Source organism: Melitaea cinxia, chromosome 30 (assembly GCF_905220565.1).
Source record: "Melitaea cinxia chromosome 30, ilMelCinx1.1, whole genome shotgun sequence".
NCBI classification, from domain to species: Eukaryota; Metazoa; Arthropoda; class Insecta; order Lepidoptera; family Nymphalidae; genus Melitaea; species Melitaea cinxia.
The window spans coordinates 539563-545562 of record NC_059423.1 but is presented as its reverse complement, the minus strand read 5'-3'; the positions used below and the strand labels follow the sequence as shown (position 1 = coordinate 545562).

The window sequence follows — 6000 nt, the reverse complement described above, 5'->3', positions numbered from 1 at the left end:
CTTATCACTAATAGCGATCTTACAGACAACCTCTAAAAATATATATAAAATAAATTTTAGGAACCTACATCTAGACTCAGGACTCAAAACCTAGAGTCGCTACCGACTGCGCCAATAGGTTAGCAAATTTACTTTTTGAAATAAAACTTCTTTACGAACGCTTGACTTGAGGAGTTAGTTGATAAATTCGTGATGAGAGCGTTACGAAAAGTGTGATCGGGTGAGGCGAACGGAACTTGAGAAGGAGATATAAGTTAGAGAAGATAGAAAGAGAGGGAGTTACGTTTCGTAAGTTTTACTTCAGTCGTGTGGTCTAAGCACACTTTTTTTGTATTTCTTTTGAATACTTAGATATTTATTTTTCTCCATAATGCGACTATATTTTTTTTAAAACGTAACGTGCCAGCTATTTTCAATACACTCTACATAACAAATTGGTTGCAACTTCAAATTTACTTAAATTAATCATCTCATTACTGTACATATTTTGCGAAATGGCGATTCGTAATGTATTTTTAAGCCTGCTTTAAATAAATTTAGTGACATTGACAGATAACAAAATAACAACCGCTCTGGTGTAGTGTTGCATGTGTCTTGTCGATGCCAACACACTGGTGGCATGCGGATTCAATTCCCGCTTGGAATGGATATTTGTATTTGTAAATATTTCTTCCCGGTTATGATGTCTGTCCTTGTGGGTCTTCCGTGCCTCGGAGAGTACGTTAAGCTGTCTGCCCCGGTTGTTATCATAAATAGCTGATAGCGATTGTTACTCATAGTAGGGAATATATCCGCCTACCTGCAGTAGAGCAGCTCCAGCTCGGAGAATGAGGCCTATGCCCAGCTGTGGGATACTATAGGCTGAATCGTGGTCATCATCGTGATAAATAAATAAATATCTAATCTGTGCTAGTCTGGGACAACTGATGCTATAATGTTGTAAATTTTTTGTTACTTATTATGTATATATAAATAAAAATGAATGTTGCTAAGCGCATAACTTATTCGGCTAATTTATTATTTGTGTGTTCCTTAAGGACCACGGATTTTAGAACTAAAAAATAAAAAAAATACTATTAACTTTTAACAGAACGAAGTCTGTTCTGGCTGCTAGTAAAAAATAGAAATCTTGTAGAATATATATTTACTAGAAGAAATTATGTAGGTAGCTATTATCTCTATTTTTTAATGTAATTTCTTGGGATTTTTATTTATTTCTTGGCACTTTTATTCGATGTTACTATATAACAAAAAAAAAACACTATTTTAGTATGGTAAAAAGCTTCTGACGTATCTTCTTGACAAGAACTGAAACTCTTTTGAAATTTATTTTGATTTAATTTTAAGCTAAAATCCATACAAATAATAATTGAACTATATAAAGAAATTCTTGATTTTGTATTTCGAATAATTTTGACACGCCTTATTCCTTGTAGACCTAAACGATGCAGGCTTTATGTACCCTGAGCGTTCAGTCTGTTACTACGGCTATTGAACGAAGCGACTCACTTCTTAACGACGTTTTGTATAATAATACACTTTATAATTTACAAAATAAGGTTTAAAATCAGTCGCAATGAATAACTGATGTACTTGTGTGTGTGTAACGTTCGTGTGCAGCCCTGCGCCGATGCAGTAAACCCTAGGTCAGTACCCGCATGCACTCAAGTGAATGCATTCGCGTCCCAACGGATCAAAAACTAAAAATCAAATTTTAGCTTTAAAAAAAATAAAAAAATCGTGTTTTGAAAATGTCAGTTAACAATTCCGTAATATATGAAAGTGTTAGGATATATATTTTGAATCCTTTGTGTGACGCCATGTTGTTTCGAGGTGAGTGCTTCGATGTATTTTGAATTCATACACGCCATTTTGAAAATTCCCTCTTTGTTCATTTATTTTAATCATTCTTGAAACTCGATTTTTATAACGATTATGTAAAAATCGATTTTATTTTAATCAAATCAATCCTTAATTTGATAAATATATGCCGATCAATATGTTACTTCCACCATTGCGGTCTGTATTTTTATTTTTTCACTTAATTCTAGAAAAATCTTTTTGTATTTTTTAACAAGAAAGTAATGGAATTATGTGCGATTGTCATTACGTCACAAGTACACCGCCATTTTGAAAACGACCGCGTCGTATCGTTTACGTACTTATAGCTAATATATTTATATTACTATATATTTGTAAAAATAATATATTTTAAAGCAAATATAATTTAAGTATTTGAAAAAAAAAAACAAATTTTCAGTTCCTATTTAAAATGATTTTAAAATATATTTTTTACTCTCATGAGATTTTTCTAAATATGTCTTATAAGTAATGCGTCCTCTTTCAAACTCTTACCCAGTACCTACCTACGTAAAACTAGAATACGAGTAGGTATGAGTATTAGTTATTATTTTTAATAATAACTCCTTAAGTTATTTATTTTAAGATAATAGTTAATATTTGCAAGCGAATTATATTAATATATATTTTGTTTTATTACATAAGCAAATTTTTATAATTGGGTGTGGTCACACACAAATACTACCTACTAAAGATCACAAAATACAGGAATCTATATTTTTGTGTGTGCAAAAAATAAAATACAGTCTCAATATTATTCTTAAATTATTATAACAATGTATTTTGAGTAAAATTATTGTATGTTTCATTACAATAACTAATAATATTCTTTTACGTATACAGAGACTTTACAAAGTAAAACCCAAAAAAATACTAAAGTTGTTCTTAGATGTAATTACAATGATTGTGGTGACACTATTTTTTTAATTTTCTTGGTTTTTTTAAATGTATTTTATATAAACAATGACTCGTAAAACATGGAATCTAATGTATAGATTTGCGTATTGTAGAGCTATGTTGCTTTGTTGTATATACGCCTGAGTTATACCCCGGTTTTGTCACTTCTTTCTTCCTCAAACAGGATCTATAATATTCAATTTTACAACTTAAGAAATATAATTTCTAGTTTTATCAAATACCAACTCAGCTTTGATGGAGAAGCTCTACTTGTAACGTAAAAAAAAAAGCTATTACAATTTTTGCTGTTAAGTTACAGAAATATGATTGGGAAACGTACAGACGGATATACGGGAAATATATTTATACTCTTTTCATATAGATTTAGCCTGTAAGATCCCACTGCTGGGCATAGGCCTCTTTCCCCATAGGAGAAGGATCGGAGCTTAATCTACCACGGTGCTCCAATGCGGGTTGGCGGATATGTTCCCTACTATGTTTTACAATGGTCTAGGTCTATGCAAAGGGCTATGCCCAGCAGTGGGATGTTACAGGCTGAATACGATGTGTTACGATCTTTATCAGGTGTATATGATAACAACCGGGACCGAAGGCGTAAGTTAGTGCTCTCTGAGGCACTGTTGGGAGACCTACAAGGACAGACATACAAACTGGAAAGAAATGTTTGTTAAAATAAGTATAGGTATTCTTGAACTAGCTACTGCCCGCAACTTCGTCTACGTTGAATAGTTACTTGAAAAAGAATTTTTGATACATTCTTCATTAGTGCTCCGCTCCTATTGATCCTAGCGAGATGATTTATAGCCTATAGCCTTCCTCAATAAATGGGCTATCTTACACTGAAATAATTTTTCAAATTGAAACAGTAGTTGCTGAAATTAGCGCGTTTAAACAAACAAACTCTTCAATTTTATAATATTAGTGCCTATGGATAAATTGGAGTACCATTGTTATTCATAAACTGTCCATGCCTTGCGGCTTTGCTCGGGTAACTTCTGGTCCAGTAGTGATATCAGGATACAATCTTCAGCTACTTACCATCTACGTTTCTACTTTTCCTCGTATTATGTTTAATTTTTAGTTTGTAAATGAGTAACAAATATCGTTAACATCAATCTCGGGACAAAAAGTAACCAATGTTTTATTTTTGATCTCTCTCTTTCCGAGTTTTCTACGTAGGTTACAATTCAGCCTATTTATGAATAGCCCGTGTGTATAATTGTTAATTTATTTTAAATTTAAACAAAAAAGTTATTATTCAGTTCGCAGAGTTAAAAAATAAATACATTCCGAAAATAAAAGTACCCTAAGTTACTCCTTACTACATCAGCTATCTGCCAATGAAATCCTCATCAAAATCGGTCGAGTCGTTCCATAGATTAGCCGGAACAAACAGACGTACAGACAAAATTGTAAAAAATATAATTTTGGTATATATACCGTGTATATATCCATATGCATTTAGTAAAAAGCGGTTATTTTAATATTACAAACAGACACTCCAATTTTATTTATTTGTATAGATGACGTTCTTATTAACATTCAGTAAATAGGTAGATGATTGACTACTACACTAGAGTTTTGACAGTGTAAAAGTACGGCAATATCTGAGCAACCCGCTTGGAAATATCTACCTTACATCTAGGTTACAACATCACATAAATAGCCACATCTAATAAATAAAAATGTAGTAATTGAAAAGAAAAATCGAAATTGGTAGACCTAACAAACAGTTTAACCGAGACCTTATATTTAAAAGTCAGTTATAAAATAATTATATCATTAAACGAAACATACACTGAGGCATAAATTTAATCGATAATAATAAATCATTCTGTCCGTACAGATGTCATCGGGGTCAGTGCACCCGATATCTGCAGTCGGTACTGGGTCGTTGGCACCTATGTGTCTACCTACCAACTCATATACTTATAAACCTCTATTTGTTATACTTATAAATAATATAAATATGTTGACTGTATTATGTTTCAATAAAATATGTTTACTTTGAATTTTTCTTGTAAAAATTTTATTCGATGGTAAGCGATTACCGTAGCTTATAGACGTCTGCAACACCAGAAGCATCGCGCGTTGCCACTCTATCCCCAATTCCCAGGAACTCTGGTCACCCTACTCCCCAACAGGAAATAACACTGCTTGAAAACAGTATTATTTAGCTGTGATCTTCTGTAAAATCGAGGTACTTCCCCAGTCGGGCTGCTCCATATTTTGAGCAGTAATATTCCTGCTGTGCTTTGCCTTCGTTAAATAATATTAATTTTTTTTAATTGATATTTTCAGTTCACAGCATTGGAATTGTATTGTTCTTAACAATAATGATCTAAAAAGATGTTTATTAAATAAATAGAGACGGCTAATGTTGTTATTTTAAATGTTATTTTTAAGTCTCTGTTATGTTGATGAAATGAGTTGCTAAATTTAATTAAAAAAAATAACATTTACGGTCAACACATATTTATAGTTATGTCCTAAGCAAATGTCTCATTGTCTATTTTAAATATTATAACAATTCATAAATATTAAATACACAAATCCAGTTATAAGTTTTTTTTTAATAATTTAAATGAACAATGGGTTAACAACCCATAAAACTGAACCATAAAGGACTAGAAAACTTTAACAGTTAAATAAATAGTATTACAACAACATGACTTAAATCCTAGACCAATAGGTTCTATTTGTATAAAGAGGACACACAAAAACATCTAAAGCAAAAAAATATAGCAACCCGATTCAAGGACTTGAAACGAAATACATAAGGTAATATAACATAACACTCCAAGCCCATAGACCAATAACAATATACCAAAAAACTAAGGTCGCACACAAAAAATTACATAAATATCAACACAAAAAAAATATACATAAAACTACCCAAGGGATAGGAAAAAAAGGTAAATACCCAACGCCCAAAAAATGCATCCTAAATAACAAAAAAAAAAATCCGACCAATCGTTGTCAGAAAAAAAATAGACCAATAGAATTTTTTCTAGGAGCCGAATGCAGGATGAGAGGTTCGGCCGGCCAATCGGGTGTCGTCTGCGCACGCGCAACGCCCTTCACCGGCCCTTTTTAAACTATTTCCGTTAGCTATGACAGTTGAACCGACGATATTTATTATACCTTTTTGGACCCTTTTTTTGAAGGTGTTTTAAAGGCTGAATATAAACTTTTTTTTTGTTAAATGTACAAAAAAATGTA

The 6000-nt window shown here is 32.0% G+C and overlaps 1 long non-coding RNA gene across 1 annotated transcript in view; it reads left to right on the top strand.

Annotated features, from left to right (window-relative positions):
• The first annotated feature begins 1408 nt into the window (after positions 1-1408).
• Positions 1409-6000, top strand: part of LOC123668296 — a 34792-nt gene continuing 30200 nt past the window's right edge. Inside the window, exon 1 of the long non-coding RNA XR_006745556.1 lies at positions 1409-1833. This is a non-coding gene — a long non-coding RNA (uncharacterized LOC123668296). The remainder of the gene's footprint in view (positions 1834-6000) is intronic.